The 23,677-nt window shown below is 38.6% G+C and overlaps 1 protein-coding gene across 2 annotated transcripts in view; it reads left to right on the forward strand.

Annotated features, from left to right (window-relative positions):
• Positions 1-10,505: 10,505 nt before the first annotated feature.
• Positions 10,506-23,677, forward strand: part of ROPN1 (rhophilin associated tail protein 1) — a 36,484-nt gene continuing 23,312 nt past the window's right edge. Inside the window, exons 1-2 of one of the 2 annotated variants that reach the window (XM_077118119.1) lie at positions 10,506-10,700; positions 11,111-11,155. The gene's annotated coding sequence lies outside the window, so the exon portion shown is untranslated. The remainder of the gene's footprint in view (positions 10,701-11,110; positions 11,156-23,677) is intronic. The other variant, XM_077118118.1, reaches the window with a different exon arrangement.

The raw sequence follows: 23,677 nt of genomic DNA on the forward strand, positions 1-23,677 counted from the left end.
AGGCATATTATGAAGCCACAGTGGTCAAAACAGCATGGTATTGGCATAAAGATAGATATATTGACCAATGGAATCGAATAGAGTGCTCAGATATAGACCCTCTCATCTATGGACATTTGATCTTTGATAAGGCAGTCAAGCCAACTCACCTGGGACAGAACAGTCTCTTCAATAAATGGTGCCTAGAGAACTGGATATCCATATGTAAAAGAATGAAAGAAGACCCGCATCTCACACCTTATACAAAAGTTAACTCAAAATGGATCAAAGATCTAAACATTAGGTCTAAGACCATAAAACAGTTAGAGGAAAATGTAGGGAGATATCTTACGAATCTTACAACTGGAGGTGGTTTTATGGACCTTAAACCTAAAGCAAGAGCACTGAAGAAAGAAAGAAATAAATGGGAACTCCTCAAAATTAAACACTTTTGTGCATCAAAGAACTTCATCAAGAAAGTAGAAAGACAGCCTACACAATGGGAGACAGTATTTGGAAATGACATATCAGATAAAGGTCTAGTATCCAGAATATATAAAGAGATTGTTCAACTCAACAACAAAAAGACAGCCAACCCAATTACAAAATGGGAAAAAGACTTGAACAGACACCTACCAGAAGAGGAAATACGGATGGCCAAGAGGCACATGAAGAAATGCTCAATGTCCCTGGCCATTAGAGAAATGCAAATCAAAACCACAATGAGATATCATCTCACACCCACCAGAATGGCCATTATCAACAAAACAGAAAATGACAAGTGTTGGAGAGGATGTGGAGAAAGAGGCACACTTATCCACTGTTGGTGGGAATGTCAAATGGTGCAACCACTGTGGAAGGCAGTTTGGCGGTTCCTCAAAAAGCTGAATATAGAATTGCCATACGACCCAGCAATACCATTGCTAGGTATCTACTCAAAGGACTTAAGGGCAAAGACACAAACGGACATTTGCACACCAATGTTTATAGCAGCGTTATTTACAATTGCAAAGAGATGGAAACAGCCAAAATGTCCATCAACAGAAGAATGGCTGAATAAACTGTGGTATATACATACGATGGAATATTATGCAGCTTTAAGACAAGATAAACTTATGAAGCATGTAATAACATGGATGGACCTAGAGAATATTATGCTGAGTGAGTCCAGCCAAAAACTAAAGGACAAGTACTGTATGGTCCCACTGATGTGAACGGACATTCGAGAATAAACTTGAAATATGTCATTGGTAACAGAGTCCAGCAGGATTTAGAAACTGGGTAAGATAATGGGTAATTGGAGCGGAAGGGATACAGACTGTGCAACAGGACTAGATACAAAAACTCAAAAATGAACAGCACAATAATACCTAATTGTAAAGTAATCATGTTAAAACACTGAATGAAGCTGCATCTGAGCTATAGGGTTTTTTTGTTGTTGTTTTTTACTATTATTACTACTTTTATTTCTTTTCTCTATATTAACATTTTATATCTTTTTCTGTTGTGTTGCTAGTTCCTCTAAACCGATGCAAATGTACTAAGAAACGATGATCTTGCGTCTATGTGATGATGTTAAGAATTACTGAGTGCATATGTAGAACGGTATGATTTCTAAATGTTGTGTTAATTTCTTTTTTTTTCTTTTTTTCTTTGTTTCCGTTAATAAAAAATAAAAAATAAAAAATAAAAAATAAAAAAAAACTGACTAAAGATTAGTACCAACTGGTCCCAGAAGCAGATGATTCAGGGGTGGACAGCTTTAACCAAGATTGCAGAAGGAAACCATAGACTTAAACTTTCCGCATTTGATATCTGTAACTTATACTATCGTTACCACCTTTTGATTTTTTATTAACCTATTTGCCGATCTTTCCCAGTGTCAGGTGAAAACTTCAATTATGATAATTTTACTTTTATTCATTTCATGTATTTTAAATTTAGACCACCCTTTATCTCCAGGAAAAAAAAAAAATCTCTGATATATCCTAACCAGTTGCTGGATGTGCACAAAATTGTTATCTGAGAAAAGGCCAGAACCTTATATAAATCCAGATCCTGCAACTGCATTTAGAACTGTTTTAGCACCAAAAAAGGATTCGAAATACCAACAACTACTGATGCCAATACATTCACAGACTATATTCTCTCACATACTGATGAAAACTTCCCATGTCACTGCAAATTTCCCTATTTGTGTAAAATACCCAAGTGGGAAATACCACTTAGGAGAAATTCTCTCTGAGTTGTGTAATTAAACTATCACTTCATCATAAATACCTTAAATGTCTCCTTGCTTATAATCATACTGGTCTTAAAATAAGTGATGTTATATTAGCCATCATTAATTCAACTTTGCACAGAGTTTCAAAATATTCAAAATTGACTTACAGTTCATTTGTTTGATGAAATGTGTCTGTTATTCTCTTGAATAATACCAATAAGCTTGATGTTCCCTGAGATGAACATCAAACATTCCTCCAGATGAACTTATAGAGGAAATTTTATCCATATAACAACTGGAATTGTCTTTGATCTTTTGTGGCTCCTTACCAGAAATATTGTTTTGCTCTTCTAATTTAACTAAATCCTCAAGTTATTGGTCTTGCAAAGACTCTATCATGTGAGGTAGTTCTACTTTACACAAAAAAGTACCTGATGCAATATTTATTTCTTTTGGAAAAAGAAAATAACATTTCCCCACGATTAGCCAGGAAGAAAGGGAATAGGATACAATGCTCCAACTATGACTAAATTGTCTACCTTCAATGCTAACCAAAGAATTTAGGTACATGTGGAAAAATATGTTCTTAAATCTAATTAAATGGGCATGAACCCATTGTAATAAGACCTTTTGATGAGGCTATTTCAGTTAAAGTGGGACCCACTTCATTCAGGATGGGACTTAATCCCATTACTGCAGTCCTTCATAAACAGAATGAATACAAACAGAAAGAAAGACAGCCGTGAAAGCAAGGAGCTGAAGTCAACAAAACCTACAAGAGAAAGGAGAAAGCAGCAGATGCTGCCATGTGCCTTGCCGTGGCAGGAGAACCAATGAACACTGGCAGCTGGTCTTTGGGAAGAAACTGTCACCTTGATGATGCCTTGATTTAGACATTTTCCCAGCCTCAAAACTAGGAACATATTGGCCATTTCATGGTAATTTGCTCTAAGAAGCTAGGAAACTAAGACATCTTTGTACATTGTGTCTCAACCCAATAAAGAAAGGAATAAACCCTCAACCCCTTAACATGTCATAATATGGGATTTCATTCTTTCACATGCACCATCATACCTTCCCTGGGGCAAGCAAGTATAAATATATATGAAGTTATGGAACAGAACTTTAAGGCTACCCTAAAAACTCTTCATACCCTCCAAAATGACGACAATAGCCTGGTATCCATGGTTTTAAAAAATAGACGGGCTGAGGACTTCTGGGGAAGATTTTAGAGAAGGGAGCTCCAGGACTTAGTCCTTCCACCAAAAGAATATTAAATAGGCAGGAACTGTCTGAAACAACTATTTTGAAATTCCAGGGCCAGAAGGATATTGTATGTCATCCTGGAAAGAGCAGGCGGAAGAAGCTGGTAAATTATGGTAAAAATTGTAAATTGCCGTCTCTGTATGGCCCTAACGGGAGCCCATCCCCAACTTTTGCAACAGGCCACCACAGGGTCCAGCCCCTGGCTAGCTTCTGGTGACAGAAAGGGACATAAAATTCTGTTCCCCAAAAAGGAGTGGGCATAGCCAATTAATTATAATGGCTTTTGATTAGCACATTTGGGTTCCACTATCTCCAGACTCTGAGAACAGCTTTTGTTTCAGCCCATCCTGACTGAAGGTGGCAGCAGTCATTGTTTTAACCCCCCACCCCATCTCCAGACAAGGTTATAGCAGCCATTGGATCAATCCTCCCCAGACAGGGGCAGAGGCCATGGGGATTTAAAAATACAGCACTTCTCCTCAGAGCTGCTGGGGACAGTTAGCTGAAGGGCTGCATTTGCTAGGCGGACCAGGAAAACTCAGCTCTGGGAAACATGAGAGAAGCTTTTGGCACCCTTCGGAATACCCCTCCACACAGGTCTGGCCTAATTTTGGGCTGGGAAAGACTGACTTGGGAATCCTCCCAGAGGAAATTCTCCTCCCAGAATTTGCCCTCTAGGCAAAAGTAGCATAAGACAACAAAAGGAGTATAAAAACTATAGAGTCAGACAGTCTAGGACAAAGCCTGCCAGCTTCAGATACTTGGGAGAGAGAGAGGTTTGTCCCCTGGGAAACAGAGGGGAAAGCAAACTCCTGTAAACAGGGGAACTCCAAGACAGCTAACAAGCAAAAGCCCCAGGACAGGACAGAGGCCCAGAGAGACAGGGAAAACTCTGCACACTGCATTAGCCTTGGTCAGACCTCCCTAATAAGAGGCTGAAGCTCAAGTAAATCTCTGTCTTATCACCAGCTGGTTACAAAACTAAGAAACAGACATCCCAAGGAGTGAGTCTTAAAGTTAACATTTTAAAATATTAAAATATACATTGTGCCACAAAAGAGTACAAGACAAACAAAGAAACAGGAAATGATGGTCTACCCAAAGAAAGAGGATAGAAATACAGAAAAAAAAACAACAAAGAAAATGAGAATGTGGACATACTGAACAAAGACTTTAAAAAATGAATTTAATAATGCTCAAAGACCCATTCCCACCCCTGGAGCGCCTCAGCCTCTTGCTGCTGGTCAGGTCAGGCCACTGGGGCTGCTCCCAGGACACCCCTCCCCTCACCAAAAAAATGCTCAAAGCAATGAAGGAAAGTACAGAACAACTAAAGGATAACAGGAAAATAATGAATGAACAATATGAGAGGCGAAATAAACAGATAGAAATTTTAAAAAGGAGCTAAACAGAACTACTTGAGCTGAAGATCATAATAATTAAAATGCAAAATGTCCAGGAGGGTTTCAAGAGCAGACTGAAGCTGGCAAAAGAAAGAATAAGTGAACTTGAAGACAAGAAGTGAGTCAGGCTGAAGAAAGAAAAAAGAAATATTAAAGGCAAAAATAGCCTAAGACATGCCATCAAGCTCACAAATATATGTATTAAGGAGTCCCAGAAGGAGAAGAAAGAGAAAAAGAGGCAAAAGAAATGGTCAAAGAAATAATGACAGAGAACTTTCCAAACAGCAAAAGATGTGAATATGCACATGCAAGAAGCTCAGAAAACACCAAACAGGATAAACATGAAGAAAAATACACCCCATAATATAATGCTTACACTATCAAATACAAAGGACAAGGAGAAGGTTTTGAAAGCTGTAGGAGAAAAGCAACATGTTACATACAAGGGAGTCCCAGGAAGATTGAGTTCCAATTTCTCATCAGAAATTATGGAGGCAAGAAAGCAGTGGGTTGAAATACTTAAGGTACTGAAGAAAAATAACTGCCATCCAAGAATTTTATATCTAGCAAGGCTCTCTTTCAAAATTGAGGGTGAGATTAAGATATTTCCAGATAAACAAAAGCTGAGGGAGTTCATCACCACTAGACCTGCCCTACAAGCAGTGCTGAAGGGGTTTTTCAGAATGAAATGAAAAGAAACTAGACAGTGGTTCAAAGCAGCATAAAAAAATACAAACCTACAGTAAAGGTAACCATTTGGGTAATTATATATATGTCACTCCACTTCTTACTTCATAAAGTGATAAAATGTAAATGCATAAAAAGTTATGATAAATCTAGGTTTTTGGACATACAATATACAAAGATATAAGTGGTAAAAGTATGTAAAAAAAATTGTGGGGGGATAAAAGGACAAAAGAAAAGTATATATGTGTGTTATTGAATTTAAGATAATATCAAGCCAAATGTAATTGTTTTACATTTAGGATGTTAAATTTTAACCATATAGTAACCACAAAGAAACAGATGAAAATGTATAGATAGAAATGAGAAGGCACTCAATATGATACAACACAAGAAAGAAAGAAATATAAAATTAGGCTTTAATGAAAGTGAAAGACAAAAAAAGGCATAAGGCAGAAGAAAGTCCTGTATGATCAGTAGTGACTTTAAATGTAAATGGATTAAAATCTCCAAGCAAAATGTAGATATTGGCAGAATGGATAAAAAGACATGCCCAAACTATATGCAATCTGCAAGAGACTCACTTTAAAGTCAAAGATACAAGCAGGTTGAGAGTAAAAGGATGGAAAAATATGTACCATGTAAGTAATAATGAAAAGAGAGCTGGGGTATACTAATATTGGATAAAAAGACTTTAAGTCAAAAACAATGTCAAAGGACAATCATATTCATTACATACTAATAAAGGGGACAATTCAACATGGAGATGTAACAATTATAAATATGTATGCACCTAAACAGCAGAGCCCAAAATGTACGAAGCAAATACTGAGAGATTTGAAGGCAGGAATTGACAGCTCTACATTAATAGTAGGAGACTTTAACATGCCACTCTCGATAATGGATTGAACATCTAGTCATAAGATCAATAAGGAAGTACTGGACTTGAATGATACACTAAACCAACTAGACCTAACAAAAACAGAATGCATATTCTTCTTGCATGCACATGGATCATTCTTCAGGATAAATCCTGTTTTAGTTTGTTAAATGCTGCTGGAATGCATTCTGCATACCAGAAATGGGTTGGCTTTCATAAGGGGAATTTATAAAGTTACAAATTTGCAGTTCTAAGGCTATAAAAATGTCAAAACTAAAGCATCCAGCAAAAGACACCTTAACTCACGAAAGGGCCAATGATATTCAGGGTTTCTCTGTCAGCTGGGAAAGCATAGCTTTCTCTTCAGGCTTCTCATTTCAAAAGGCTTCCCTGGGAGCGTTTTCCTTCTGCCTCTCCAAAGGGCTCTGTCTGTGTCAGCTCTGAAGCTTTTTCCAAAATGGTTCCTTCTTAAAGGACCCCAGTAAGTGACCCACCTTGAATGGGTAGAGACACATTTCCATGGAAACAACTTAATAAAAAAGATTCCATCCAACCATATCGAATCAGGATTAAAGAACATGGCTTTTCTGGTGTACACAACAATTTCAACCTGGCACAGACCCTATGTTGGGTCACAAAAAAAATCAATAAAACAAAAAATATTGAAATTATACAATGACCACGACATAGTGAGGCTAAGAATCAATAACAGGGAGAAAGGGAAAATCCACAAATATGTATAAATTAAACAACACAGTCTTAAACAACCAAAAGGTTAAAGACGAAATCAGAAGCAAAGTTAAAAAACATCATAAGGTGCACGAAGATGAAAATACAACATACCAAAACTTTGTGAGAAAGGGTGGCAGAGCTAAGGGGCAGAGCTGGAAGAAAATATGATGGGAGAAATCAGAGCATGTTTGTACATTGCTGGGAATGATCTAGTAGAGAGAGGAAATTCAAATGATTAAAAAGTATATAGACAAGCTTCAGTTCTACAAGACCAGTGAAGAGAACAGTGTGGGTAATCTTATGGGTTTACTTTAAAAGATGTGTTATATGATATTTGATACATACAAAAGTAAATACCTAATGTTTAAGGGGTACAGAGTCTCTATTTGGGGTATTGGAAAAGTTTTGGTAACGGAAGGTGGTCATGGTAGCACAACATCGTGAATATAATTAATGCCACTGAATTGTGAGCTTCAAAGCGGGAAATTTTATGTTATATACATGTTAGCACCATAATAACAAATGAACATAAAATGTGCATTGAAGTTCTGAAACATAATACATGAACCCACGAACCTTCCACCCACACCAAGAACCAGGACAACACGAATCCCTTGCCTCAGCACTCCTGCCTCCAACCCTCTGCCTCTCTTTTAGAGGAAAACAACTCGCCTCAACTTTAGATTTATCATTTCCTCAAAAAAACATATTCTCTTCATTATATCCTGTTGCATTTATTAACTGATTGATAGATCAAGGATAACATCACTTCTGCCTCTCAGCCTGGCCTCCATTTCAGTCAGTATGGTGATTCAGAGCTGTATGTACCCCCAGAAAACATGTTCTTAAACCTAATCCATTCCTGTGGGTGTGAACCCAGTGTAAGTGGGACCTTTTGATGAGATGACTTCAGTAAGGTGTGGCTCACCTCAGTCACGATGGGTCTTAATCTTATTACCGGAGTCTTTTTTTTTTTAATTATCATTGTAAAGCTTTATTTGCTATTTTCACTTGGTTCATTATATATCATCACATAGTTTAGTTGCATAAATATTTGTAATTTATTTGCATCAATATGCTTTTGATTTAAGTATAGAATATTTCTACACTTGATATATATTAATTTTTGATAGATGTTTTAAATTTGCATGGGAAGTGCCATGATTAATTTGCACCCCTCTCAACTTCACACATAAGGGAAGATTCCAGCATCATTTTATTTCCTGGATATTTTTTATTTTATTTTTAAAAGTATTTTATTGAGAAATCTTCACACACTTACAGTTCATGCATGGTATACAATCAATGGTCCAGAATAGCATCACATTGCTGTGTATTCATCACCATGATCATTTTTAGAACATTTGCATCACAGAAAAAGAAATAAAAAGAAAAAACTCATACATCTTATACCACTTATCTCTCCCTCTCATTGAGTTACTGGAATCTTCTATAAGCAGAATAAAATTCATACAGACTAGAGAAAAAGCTACAAGAAGCAAGAAGCTCACATTCAATGGAACCTGGAAGAGAAGGGAGGAGGCAGCAGAGGCTGTCACATGCACTGCCATGTGACAGGACCAAGAATCAGCAGCAGCCTGTCTCAGTATGCCAAAATCTTTAGGAGAAAGCTTTGCTTTGATGATGCCTTGATTTGGACTTTTTTCCTAACCTCAAAACTGTGAGTCATTGAATTCCCATTGTTTAACCCATTTCATGGGTTCCATTTTTTCATCTTCTATCTCCAGTTGACTACTACTTTAGCTGCAATCCTCCTGCCTGAGAGAGGAAGGATTCCTGTCTATTTTATTTCCTCTGTGTGAAAGCAGGAAGAAACCAGCACACTTTCTTCACTGGTACACTCTCAGAACAGACACCAGTGACCTTTTTCTCCTGGGAGGTAAACCTGTGGCCTTCAGGCCTTTGTCCCCTGCCCCAAGGCACACCCCGCTGGTCAGAGGTCCATATACCAAAGCCTAGTAGTCCCTCCCCAGGGATTCAGGAGGCAGGTGATGTCCAATGATTAGGTTCCTTTTTTTCCCAGATCATGCAGTGGGCAAGTGGCAGCCCCCAGACTGTCCAGGATTCTCCAGGGATGAAAGGACCTCCAGGACTTTGTCAAATGCCAGAAGTTTGGGCCCTGTACAAATGGATGACAGCAGGCTATGAAAAGTCCTCTGCATAGATAAACCAAACGTCCTGTTTCCCACTTGCTCATTGATGCCTAAAATTGCTTTAAGGAAAGACAATGCTTTCACCTCACAACCTGAGAAATCTTTGAAGACCCTGGGTAAATGAATTCATTAATTTAGACTAATGCACACTACTGTATAAATGGACTAAAAGAGTGAATGATGCAATAGGCAGCTTAGGAAATTGTGGAAAGTGGCAAGGAATGTACCAGAGAACGATGCCTGCTTGAGAGCTAGAAAAAAAACATCTTGAAATCAGGAAACCTGGAGTCAAGTTTGGTCCTGCTGCCAGCTATTTGACCAAAGGCGAGATACTTGTTTTTGAGCCTGTTTCTCATTTCTGAATGCTATCTCCAGAGTTAATGTGAGAATTACATACCACTATGTAAAAGTTCCTCCACTGCAGCAGCTGCATCTTACATGTTCAATATTTTCATTCTTTCCCATCTTTACCTTGTTGCATCTTAGGCTCCCTTCCTATCCATCCCAGCTTCAATCACATTTCTTAGTGTTACAGTAAGTTACAAGTGTGCAATCTGGAATGATACAGCCTGGGTTTAAATCTTATAGCTTGCTGTGTGATCTTGGGCAAGTTACTTCACTTCTCTGAGCTTCTGTTCCCTCATCTGTAAACCAGAGATACTAATAGTACTACTAGTCATGAGGTGAGTATAAGAATTAAATAAATTAATACCCGTAAAGCACATAGAACAGTTCCTGGCACAAATAAGCACTTCAGAAGGTTAATTTTATTCTTAGGGGATTCATACCACGTGCCCACTTTCCACAAGTCAAAAGATCATTTTGAGCTCCTCCCCTTAAACTTTCTAACCTATAAAAACCCACTGTAGTTTGCTACACGTTGACTCAGGAGGCTTTCTAACGCCTCCCACCCCGCTCTTAAATCGCTTCCACAAGCAAACCCGAAACAATTTTCAGTTTCTTGGGGTTCTGCACCTCCCTCACCCTCCACTACACCAGTCCCAACCGATTTCACGAGCTCAGACTTGGTAAGAAGTTGCGGCACAGTGGGAGGGGGGCGGGGCTGCAAGGAGGTCGGAAGAGCAGGTGAGATGGGTGCTGCGGTAGCGAGGGAGGCTTTGTGACTTGCCCCCTTCGCAGCGGTTGCCAGGCAGCAAAGTCCAACTGCAGGTTGCCTGGAGAAAGCATAGCGCAAACAAAGCCCTGTCCCTCCTTGCAGTGCCGCCCTTCTCACCCAGGTTCTGCTGCTCTCCTTCTGCCAAGGGTGCGAGGCCCTGGACCGCTTTTCACACCTCCCGCCTGAGGCCAGGCGAGGTGTCGCTTAGGAGCCTGACAGCCTGTGTGGGAAGCAGCCTCAGGTAGCAAACCCAGAAGGCAGTCGAGGGAGGGGAGCCCTTTGGGTGCCTTCAAGGGCTGCACTGGTCTGGGGGAAGATTCTAGATGGATTCTGAACGCTGCTAAGTTCACAAAGCCAGGGGCAGGTGCCTGTGATCCTTAAGGGAATATAAGCACAGGGGATTATTGTTCTCTGGACAAACTATATGTATATATTGTACCCAGAACTACCATTTTATGATTTCTTACATAGAGAACAGTAATTTTGGAACACCAAAGAGTTTGGAATCAGAGCCCCCTCCACTGCCTAGCCTCTCCATGTGGAACATGGATACAATAAGACCTGTAGAAGAGTTGTCATAAGGACAAATAAGTGCAGCTAGTACTTTATAAACTGCAATCATTCATTCATTTTCTTCTAATATCTATCAAGTACTGACTGTGTTCCAGGAACCAAACTAGCATTGAGGATTCAAAGGTGAGCAAAATTGATCATCCCCACTGTCAAGTTTACAGTCTGTTGTGGGAGGTAGGTGTTAATCAAAGGATAACATAAATAACATCAAATTAGAGCTGAGATAAAGGCTGCCAAGAAGTGGTAAGTGGAAATAGGAGCCAAGATGGTGGCTTAGCGGGGTGTGGGATTTAGTTCGTCCCCCAGAGCAGCTAGTAAATAGTCAGGAACAGTACAGAACAACTGCTGGGGCCACGTCGGTGACCAGACACACAGCATACCCCTGTCTGGACCAACTGGACCATCTGTGAGCCCCCCCCAGAACTGTGAGTTAGCTCCCAGAGGGGAAAGGAAAGAGACTTTACCAGCAGCAGGGGCTGAGCACAACCAAGTTCCAATTGTGGAATTAATTAACAAATTCTGACTACTTAAAAATAAGCCCCCAGCTCAGCTAAATCTCCAGTAAAAGCTGAGGTTGCTGGGTTTTGCCCAAGTGCAGAGGGGGTAGAGCTGGCGGGAAAAAGGGGGGAAAAAATCAGAGGTGTTTTTGATCAGACAGCATAAAATACTTGAAAGGGTCTGGGCCCTGAAGGAAAGGAGGGGTTGCATAGGACCTGGAGATACCCAAAGCAACATACCAACTTAAGCTCATGATTGGCAAACCCGAGGAATGGGGGTCCTGCTCTGAGAAGGATTTTTTTTTCTTTTCTTTTTTGTGGCTGTGCTTCTATGCCTTGACTGCTCTTTGGATACAGTGACAGGGTTTCTCAGGCTCCAACTGCCCCAGGCATGGGCAGAATTAAGCTTGTTTGAGAGCTTGTCTGGAGGCTGTGCCTTCCCCAGGAGAGGGGTGGAGCCCAGCTCAGGTGGAATCCCTCCCTCAAGGAATTCAGACCCTAGGGTCTGGAAAACTGAAGCAATTAAAGCCAGCCTACAACCTCTCCTCTGTCTCTACCACGCCCCCAGCAGGGAGAGTCTGCTGAAGTTAAAGGACCATATCACCTTATGCTGGTAGGACCCGCAGGCAGACAAGTGCCACACACTTGGCAGGATAGGACAAACACAGAGTCAGGAGGCTTCACAGGAAAGTCTTTCAACCTGCTGGGTCTCACCCTCAGGGAAAACAGAAGGAGGTGACTCTTTCCAACTGAGAGGAGGTCAGTTTGGTCTGGAAAAATTTGACTGATATCTATAATACCTAAGTAGACACTCCTAAGTGTGTGTGTGGGGTTGGGGGGGGTGGGGGAGGAAAAAGGCACCATACAGGCAGAGCAAGAAACAAGAAAACAAGAACTGAAAAATTCTGATCTGTTGAACAAAACCTAAGCTAGAGGTCTAGAATAAGCTGATAGAGAACAAAGACATCCAGCAAGAATATACTAGGTAAAAAAAAAAAAAGTAAAAATCTCCAGAATAAACTAATTAAGAAAATTAAATACCTAGATGCCAGCAAAAAATAATGACTCATACTAGGAAAATTGAAGATATGGCCCAGTCAAAGGAACAAACCAACAATTCAAATGAGATACAGGAGTTGAAGCAAGTAATTCAGAATGTTCAAACACACATGGAAAAAAAAATCAAATCAGTGAATGAGGGAGGATATAAAGAAGGCAAGGAATGAACAAAAAGAAGAAATTGAAAGTCTGAAAAAACAAATCACAGAACTTATGGGAATGAAAGGTACAATGGAAACCTACAATGTTAGATTTCAAGTGGCAGAAGATAAGATTAGTGAACTAGGGGATGGGACATCTGAAATCCAACAAGCAAAAGAAAATATAGGGAAAAGAATGGGAAAATATGAGCAGGGACTCAGGGAATTGAATGACAACATGAAGCACATGAATATATGTGCTGTAGGTGTCCCAAAAGGAGAAGAGAAGGGAAAAGGAGGAGAAAAACTAGTGGAGGAAATTATCACTGAAAATTTCCCAACTCTTGTGAAAGACTTAAAATTACAAATCCAAGAAGTGCAGCATACTCCAAACAGAATAGATCCAGATAGACATACTCCAAGGCACTTACTAATCAGAATATCAGATGTCAAAGAGAAAGAGAGAATCTTGAAAGCAGCGAGAAAAGCAATCCATCACATACAAGGGAAGCCCAATAAGACTATGCATAGATTTCTCAGCAGAAACCATGGAGGTGAGAAGGCAGTGGTATGATATATTTAAGATACTGAAAGAGAAAAACTGCCAACCAAGAATTCTATATCCAGCAAAATTGCCCTTCAAAAATGACAGGGAAATTAAAACATTTTCAGACAAAAAAAATGACTGAGAGAATCTGTTACCAAGAGACCAGCTTTGCAAGAAATACTAAAGGGAGCACTAGAGTCAAATAGGAAAAGACAGGAGAGAGAAGTGTGGAGAAGAGTGTAGCAATGAAGACTATCAGTAACGGTAAAAAGAAGAAAAATTAGATATGTCATATAAAATCCAAAAGGCAGAATAGTAGAAGAAAGTACTGCCTGTACAGTAATAACACTAAATGTTAATGGATTAAATTCCCCAATCAAAAGACATAGACTGGAAGAATAGATTAAAAAACAGGACCCATCTATACGCTGTCTATAGGAGATGCATCTTAGACCCAAGGATAAACATAGGTTGAAAGTGAAAGGTTGGGAAAAGATATTTCATGCAAACAACAATCAGAAAAGAGCAGGAGTAGCTATACTAATATCCAACAGAGCAGGAGTAGCTATACTAATATCAAACAAATTAGACTTCAAATGTAAAACAGTTAAAAGAGAAAAAGAAGGACACTATGTCTTAATAAAAGGAACAATTTAACAAGAAGACATAACAATCATAAATATTTCTGTACTGAGCCAGAGTGCTCCAAAATACATGAAGCAAACACTGAAAATGCTAAAAAGAGAAATAGACACATCTACAATAATAGTTGAAAACATCAATTCCCCACTCTCATCAATAGACAGAACATCTAGGCAGAGGATCAACAAAGAAACAGAATTTGAATAATACAAAAAATAAGCTAGATTTAGCAGACATTTATAGAACATTACACCCCACAACAGCAGGATACACCTTTTTCTCAAATGCTCATGGATCATTCTTAAGGATAGACCATATGCTGGGTCACAAAGCAAGTCTCAATAAATTTAAAAAGATTGACATCATACAAAACATTTTCTCAGATCATAAAGGAATTAAGCTGGAAATAAATAATAGGCAGAGGGACAGAAAATCCACAAATATATGGAGGCTTGACAATACACTCTTAAACAACCAGTGGGTCAAGGGAGAAATTACAAGAGAAATCAGTAAATATCTCGAGGCAAATGAAAATGAAAAAAACATATCAAAATGTATGGGATGCAGCAAAGGCAGTGCTAAGAGGGAAATTTATTGCCCTAAATACCTATGTCAAAAAAGAAGAAAGAGCAAAAATTGAGGAATTAACTGTCCACTTGGAAGAACTAAAGAAAGAACAGCAAACTAACCCCAAAGCAAGCAAAGGGAAAGAAATAATGAAGATTAGAGCAGAAATAAATGAAATTGAGAACATGAAAACAATTGAAAAAATCAACAAAACCAGAAGTTGGTTCTATGAGAAAATGAATGAGATCGATGGCTCCTTAGTGAGGTTGACAAAAAAGAAGAGAGAAGATGCAAATAAATAAAATCAGGAATGGAAAAGGAGACATAACTACTGACCCTGCAGAAACAAAGGAGGTACTGAGAGGATTCTATGAACAACTTTATGCTGATGAACTAGACAACATAGATGAAATGGACAACTTCCTAGAAAGGCATGAACAACCAACACTGACTCGAGAAGAAACAGACAACCTCAACAAACCAATCACAAGTAAAGACATTGACTTAGTCATTAAGAAGCTCCCCAAAAAGAAAAATCCAGGACCAGATGGCTTCACATGTTCATTCTACCAAACATTCCAGAAAGAATTAGTACTAATCCTGCTCAAACTCTATTGAAGAGGAGGGAAGCCTACCTAACTAATTGTATGAGGCCAACATCACTCTCATACCAAAGCCAGATAAAGATATTACAAGAAAAGAAAATTATAGACCAATCTCTCTAATGCATATAGATGCAAAAATCACCAACAAAATTCTTGCAAATCAAATCCAGCACCACATTAAAAGAATTATACACCATGACCAAGTAGGATTCATCCCAGGTATGCAAGGATGGGTCAACATAAGAAAATCAATTAATGTAATACACCATATCAACAAATCAAAGCAGAAAAACCACATGATCATCTCAATTGATGCAGAAAAGGCATTTGACAAAATTCAACATCCTTACTTGTTGAAAACTTTCAAAGGATAGGAATAGAAGGGAACTTCCTCAACATGATAAAGGGAATATATGAAAAACCCGCAGCTAATATCATCCTCAATGGGGAAAAACTGAAAACTTTCCCCCTAAGATCAGGAACAAGGCAAGGATGTCCACTATCACCACTGTTATTCAACATTGTGTTGGAGGTTCTAGCCAGAGCAATTAGACAAGAAAAAGAAATACAAGGCATCAAAATTGGGAAGGAAGAAGTAAAACTCTCACTGTTTGCAGATGATATGATACTATATGTTGAAAACTCCAAAAAATCCACAGCAAAACTACTACAGTGATTAAATGAGTACAGCAAAGTGGCAGGTTACAAGATCAACACTCGAAAATCTGTAGTGTTTCTATACACTAGTAATGAACAATCTGAGGGGGAAATCAAAGAAAAAATTCCATTTACAATTACAACCAAAAGAATAAAATATTTAGGAATAAATTTAATTAAGGATACAAAAGACCTGTACAAAGAAAAGCACAAGAAATTGCTCAAAGAAATCACAGAAGACCTAAATAAATGGAAGGGCATACCGTGTTCATAGATTGGAAGACTAAATATAGTTAAGATGTCAATTCTACCTAAATTGATTTATAGATTCAATGCAATACCAATTAAAATCCCAAAAACTTACTTTTCAGAAATAGAAAAAACAATAATCAAATTTATCTGGAAGGGCAAGGTGCCCCAAATAGCTAAAAATATCCTGAGAAAGAAAAATGAAGTTGGAGTATTTAAGGTGTATTACGAAGCTACAGTGGTCAAAACAGCATGATACTGGCATAAAGATAGATATGCTAACCAATGGAATCAAATAGAGTGTTCAGATATAGATCCTCTCATCTATGGGCAATTGATCTTTGATAAAGCAGTCAAGCCAACTCACCTGGGACAGAACAGTCTCTTCAATAAATGGTGCCTAGAAAACTGGATATTCACATGCAAAAGAATGAAAGAGGATCCATATCTCATACCCTATACAAAAATTAACTCAAAATGGATCAAAGATCTAAACATTAGATCTAAGACCATAAAACTATTAGAAGAAAATGTAGGGAAATATCTTACAAATCTTGTAATAGGAGGCAGTTTCCTGGATCTTACACCCAAAGCATGAGTGTTGAAGAAATAAATAAATGGGAACTCCTCAAAATTAAATACTTTTGTGCATCAAAGAACTTTGTCAAGAAAATAAAAAGACAGCCTACACAATGGGAGACAGTATTTGGAAACGATATATCAGATAAATGTCTAGTATCCACATTATATAAAGAGATTGTTCAACTCAACAACAAAAAGACAAACAACTCAATTACAAAATGGGTAAAAGACATGAACAGACACTTCTCCGAAGAGAAAATACAAATGGCCAAAAGGCACATGAAAAGATGCTCAACTTCCCTGGCTATTAGGGAATTGCAAATCAAAATCACAGTAAGATATCACCTTACAACCACCAGAATGGCCATTTTCAATAAAACAGAAAATGAGAACTGCTGGAGAGGATGTGGAGAAAAAGGCACACTTTTCCACTGTTGGTGGGAATGTAAAATGGTACAACCACTGTGGAAGGCAGTTTGGCACTTCCTTAGGAAGCTAAGTATAGAATTGCCATATGATCCAGCAATACCATTGCTAGGTATCTACTCAGAGTTCATGAGGGCAAGAATACAAATGGACATTCGCACACCAATGTTGATAGCAGCATTATTTACCATTGCCAAGAGATGGAAACAGGCTTAATGTCCATCAACAGATGAGTGGCTAAACAAGCTGTGGTATATACATACAATGGAATATTATGCAGCAATAAGCTAGAATAAAGTTATGAAGTATGTAACAACATGGATGGACCTTGAGGACATTATGTTGAATGAGATTAGCTAGAAACGAAAGGACAAATACTGTATGTCTCACTGATATGAACTAACATTAGTGAATGAACTTGGAGAATTTCAGTTAAAAACAGAGACCATTAAGAGATAGAAACAGCATAGATATTGGGTAATTAGAGCTGAATGGATACAGGTTGTGCAACAGGACTGATTGTAAAAATTCAGAAATGGATAACACAATACTACCTAACTGTAATACAATAATGTTAGAACACTGAATGAAGTTGAATGTGAGAATGATAGAGGGAGGAAGCCTGGGGGCACAAATGAAATCCGAAAGAAAGATAGATGATAAAGACTGAGATTGTATAATCTAGGAATGCCTAGAGTGTACAATGATAGTGACTAAATGTACAAATTAAAAAATGTTTTTGCATGAGGAAGAACAAAGGAATGTCAATATTGCAGGGTGTTGAAAATAGATGGTAATTCATATTTTAAAACTTTAACTTATTTGTGAGACTAAAGCAAAAAATGTTTATTTGGTACAAAATTTATATTTTGACTAGTGCATTTCCTAATATAACTTATGTGGACAGTTTAATTGAACACCATAAGTACATGGAACTGTGAGTAGAGCATGAGATTTTGTATGTTTGTCCAGAGTGATGCCTCAATAAATCCCAGAGTGATTTGAACAGTGAATAAAAAAGTATTTACAAAGTCCCCTTGGGGCTATGGCGAGAAAGGGGGAAAATTCAACCTCCCCATGTGGAAAATTCCTGATATTCTCACAAGCAGTGGGGACAACCAAAGCAATATGCCAAGCCCTCAATCTCGGAAACTTATCTCCTCAAAGGATAAGCCACTTAACATAAGGCCTAAGAGTCACCCCAGTGAACCTCTTTTGTTGCTCAGATGTGGCCTCTCTCTCTCAGCCAACACAACAAGCAAACTCACTGCCCTCCCCCTCTCTACGTGGGACATGACTCCCAGGGGTGTAAACCTTCCTGGAAATGTGGGACAGAAATCCTAGAATGAGCTGGGACTCAGCCTTAAGGAATTGAGAAAACCTTCTAGACCAAAAAGAGGAAGAGAGAAATGAGACAAAATAAACTGTCAATGGCTTAGAGATTCCAAACAGAGTTGAGAGGTTATCCTGGAGGTTGTTCTTTTGTATTATATAGATATCACCTTTTTAGTTAAGGTATATTGGAGAGGCTGGAGGGAAGTGCCTGAAAATGTAGAGCTGTGTTCCAGTAACCATGTTTCTTGAAGATGACTGTATAATGATATAGCTTTCACAATGTGACCGGTGATTGTGAAAACCTGTGTCTGATGCTCCTTTTATCTATGGTATGGACAGATAAGTAAAACATATGGATTAAAAATAATGTTTTACATTTAACAAATGTTAAAATAAATTTAGTAGGTTGAAATGCTAGTGATCAATGAAAGGGAGTGGTAAGGAGTATAGAAAAAAATAGGGGAAACAAAGGCTAAAATATATTGGGTAGATGGAAATGCTAGCAGTCAATGAAAGCAAGGGGTAAGGAATATGGTATGCATAAATTTTTTTCTTTTTATTTCTTTTTCTGAATTGATGCAAATGTTCTAAGAAATGATCATAGTGATGAATATACAATATGTGATGATATTGTGAGTTATTGCTTATATACCAAGAATGGAATGATCATATGGCAACAATGTTCATGTTTGTATATTGTTATGTTAAAAAAAAAAAAAAAAGAAGTGGTAAGTGTGCTCCTAGAGGGCATAATGGAACTAGCCCAGTCAGGAAGGTCAGGGAAGAATGAGCTGAACTTTGAAAGAAGAATTAGCCTGTGAAAAGGGAGGAAGTGCAATCCAAGCAAATATAAGTACATGTCCAAAACCCACTGCCTCCTATTCCAAACCCAAACAAGGATATACAGTAACTTGGTCCTTGGTTCCAAGAGGGGCACCCAGAGGGCTCCCCTCATAGAAACTGCCTATGAGGTTCTGGTGTCTAGAGCCTTTTGCTCATATAACTGAAGCCGTTTAGTTCATACCAGTAAAGCCAAATGAGAAATTCAAAAAGCAAACCTATAGTATATATTTGTTAAGACCTGTGGTAGGCTGAATTATGTAGCCCAACTAAAAACAACAAGTTCTTAATCTTTATCCATTCCTGTGGTTGTGAACCCACTGTAAATAGAACCTTTTGAAGATATTGTTTTTGGTTAAGGTGTGGCCAGCTGAAAATGGTTGGGATTTAATCCAGATAACTGGAGTCCTTTATAAACAGAATAAAATTTAGACATAGAGAGAGAAAGCTATGGGAAGAACTGGAAGCTAGAATTTAGAACCTGGAAGAAAATGGAGAATTGCCACCATTTGCATTGCCATGTGACAGAAAAGTCAAGGACTTTTGGCAAGGATTTCTGGCAGCCAGCTCCAGAAGGCCAGAATCATTGCAGAAAAAGTATTGCCTTGCTGGCACCTTGATTTTGGACTTTTCTAGCCTCAAAAATATACCTCCTCTTGTTTAAGTCAACCCATTTTGTGGTATTTGTGATCACAGCTGGAAAACTAAGGCAAGACATTTATTTTCAGCACTCAGCAATTATGTGTTGTCCTCCCACTCCACAATAAGAGACATGCAGACTTCACTTAAAGGAAATTTATTGAACTATAGGAGTTTGAGGGACCCTGGAATGGATCATTGAGGAAGGCCTGCCATTCTGAGAACATTAAGAATGGCAAAGAACTTAACAAACAATTGAAATCAAGGCACGTAAAGATACAATGGACCTTTTTCTGCATCTTTCATCTGATGTGAACCAATGGCGATACTGCCCCAAGGGAAAAAGTTGGGCTTTGGCATTTCTCCAACCCAGAAGTCTATGATTCTAAGACTTTTAGATTCAAACTGTAAAGGTATTGAACTCCTGGGATTAAGTGGGAATATGGGAAAACAATTTGACCTGCCCTTCCTTTGGTGTTCCCCATTTCTATGATACAGCCCACATCCACTCAGTAACCCAACCTTGAAAACTGGAGAATCACCCAAGAGTCTTCTTTCTCCTTCTCCTCCTTATCCAGCAGTTACCAAGTTCTATAAATCCGGTCTCCTAAATCTCTCTCTCTCCTATACCACCCCACGGCAACTGTTTTTCAAAGCAATGAGGTTCTTAAGTCTGATTGCCAGAAGTGCTGCCATTTTCTCCTTAGTAGGCTCCCAGCCTGAAGCTTCCCCTGACTCTGTTCAGCCTATCAACACTGCTGCCGGTCATTGTGTTTAATCAGGGTCCAGCAAGGAGACATAAATTATAAAGTAATTTTAATAAAAGAAGTATGATATAAAAATATTCATTATTATGGTATTTGAGTAATAAGGGATTGAGTAGTAAGCTGTAAAGAGGGTGCCAAAGAATACAGGAATCACAAATATAAGGAACAACTACAGGCATCCTCAGAGATAGCATGGGTTGGTTCCAGACCACCACAATAAAGTGAATTTCACAATAAAATGAGTCATGATTTTTTTTATTTCTCAGTGCTTATAAATGTTATGTTTATACTGTACTTTAGTCTATTAAGTATGCAATAGCACTGTCTAAAAATGCACATACTTAATTTTAAAATAATTTATTGCTACAAAATGCTGACCATCATCTGAGCCTTCAGTGAGTCATAATCCTTCTGATGGTGGAGGGCCTTGCCTTGATGCTGATGGCTGCTGACTGATCTGGGCAGTGGCTGCTGAAGGTTGGGGTGGCTGTGGCAATTTCCTAAAAGAAGACAATGAAGTTTGCCACATTGATCAACTCTTCCTTTCATGAAAGATTTCTCCGTAGCAGGCAACGCTGTTTGATAGCGTTTTACCCACAGTAGAACCTCTTTCAAAATTGGAGTCAATTCTCTCAATCCTTGCTGCTGCCTCATCAACTAAAGCTTATGTAATCCTCTAACCTTTTGTTGTCATTTCAACAATGGTCATAGCATCTTTTATCAGGAAGAGATTCCATCTCAAGAAACCACTTTCCCTGCTCATCCATGAGAAGCAGCTCCTCATCCTTTCAAGTTTTATCATGAGATTGCAGCAATTCAGTCACATCTAAGTCTCCAATTCTAATTCTAGTTCTCTTGCTATTTCCACCAGATCTGCAGTTACTTCCCCCACTTAAGTCTTGAACTCCTTAAAGTTATCCATGAGAGTTAGAATCAATTTCTTGCAAACTCCTGCAAGAAACTTAATGTTTTGCATGAAGCTCAAATGTTCTTTAGGGTAACTAGAATGGTGAATCCTTTCAAGAAGATTTTTTTTTAATTTACTTTGCCTACCTAGATCCATCAGAGGAATCACTATCTATGGCAACTATAGCCTTATAAAATATATTTCTTAAATTATAAGACTTGAAAGTCAAAATGACTCCTTGTTTCTTAGGCTGCAGAATGAACGTTGGGTTAGCACACATGAAAACATTAATCTCATTCATTGTACAGCTCCATCAGTGCTCTTGGGTGACAAGGTGTATTGTCAATAAGGAATGATATTTTGAAAGGAATCTTTTTATGAGCAGTAGGTCTCAACAATGGGCTTGAAATATTCAGTAAACCATGTTGTAAACAGATGTGCTGTCATCGGGCTGTGTTATTCCATTTATAGAGCATAAGCAGACTAGAATTAGGCTCACCCATCTAAGGACCCTAGGATTTGGGGAATAGTAAATAAGCACGCTTCAACTTAAAGTCACAGCTGCTTAGCCTCTAAGAAGAAAGTCAGCCTGTCCTTTGAATCTTTAAAGCCAGGCATTGTCTTCCCCTCCCTAATTATGAAAGTCGTAAATGGCATTTTCTTCCAATATAATATAGTTTTTGTCTACATTGGAAATCTATTGTTTAATGTAGCCACCATCATCAATTATCTTAGCTAGATCTTTTGGATAACTTGCTGCCACTTCCACATTAGCACTTGCTACTTCACCTTGTACTTTTATGTTATGGACACAACTTTTTTCCTTAAACCTCATGAACCAACCGCTGCTAGTTTCAGTCTTTTCTTCTGCAACTTCTTCATCTTTCTCAGCCTTCATAGACTTGAAAAGAGTTAAGGTCTTGCTCTGGATTAGGTTTCAGCTTAAGGGAATGTTGTGGCTGGTTTGATTTTCTATCTAAACCACTAAAACTCCTCCATATCACAATAAGGTTGTTTCATTTTCTCAACATTCATGATGTTCAGGGGAGTAGCACTTTTAATTTCTTCAATAATTTTTCCTTTACATTCACAATTTGGCTATTTGACACGAGGCATGGCTTCTGGCCTATCTCAGCTTTCAACATGCCTTCCTCACTAAGCTTAATCAATCTTAGCTTTTGATTTAAAGTGAGACATATGCAACTCTTCCCCTCACTTGAACATTTAGAAGTCATTGTAGGGTTATTAACTGGATAATTTCAATATTATTGTGTCTCAGGGAATAGGGAGGCCTAAGGGAAGGGAGAAAGACAGGAAAACACAATATTTATCAAGTTTACCATCTTATATGGGAGTGACTTGTAGCGCCCCCAAAACAGTTACAATAGTAACATCAAAGATCACTGATCACAGATCGCCATGAAAGATATAATAATGAAAAAGTTCGAAGAATTACCAAAATGTGACACAGAGACATGAAGTGAGTACATGCTGTTAGAAAAATGGTGCCAATAGACTTGATCGAAGCAAGATTGACACACATCTCTAATTTGTAAAAAAACGCACTCTCTGTAACATGCAATAAAGTGCAATAAAATAAGGTATGCCTGTACTACCCTTGAGAGAAATTGCCAAAGGAAGAGACCTCCCCCTTTGTTGTTGCAGGGGGCATAGTCACAGCTCATTGAATGGCAGAGAAATTGCTAAGATGCCATGATGGCAGAAACCTGCTCTCTTGATGACAGAGAAGCTATTCACAAAGAGGTGACTGCTGCCAGCACACTGCTGCAAAATTTCCCATAGGATATGCCAGGGTAAGCTGGTGGCCTCTGAGCACTGCTGGCTGCGATGCACTGCTGGAGTTGGGTGCCTGGGAGAGCATATACTGCAGGAGTCAGATGCTGGAAAAGCTATGCACTGCAGGAGCCCAATGCTGGAAAAATTGAATGCTTCTGGAACCCTAGCAAGAGGAACACATGAACTAGGAAGAGAAGCTCCTTCCTCCTACCAAGTCCCTCCGGTGCTCTCTACTGACAAATATTAAGAGTAGGCCATCTGATGAAGGAGAAATATCTAAAGGACCTAGTTCTATTTTTGCTGACAAGGCAAAGCACCATGAATTTAGTGCTGAGAAGCAATAAATTGATAACTAGGACATCAAACTAATGCCAAATCTGATTGTGTTA

Source organism: Tamandua tetradactyla, chromosome 10 (genome assembly GCF_023851605.1).
Source record: "Tamandua tetradactyla isolate mTamTet1 chromosome 10, mTamTet1.pri, whole genome shotgun sequence".
Taxonomy (NCBI): domain Eukaryota; kingdom Metazoa; phylum Chordata; class Mammalia; order Pilosa; family Myrmecophagidae; genus Tamandua; species Tamandua tetradactyla.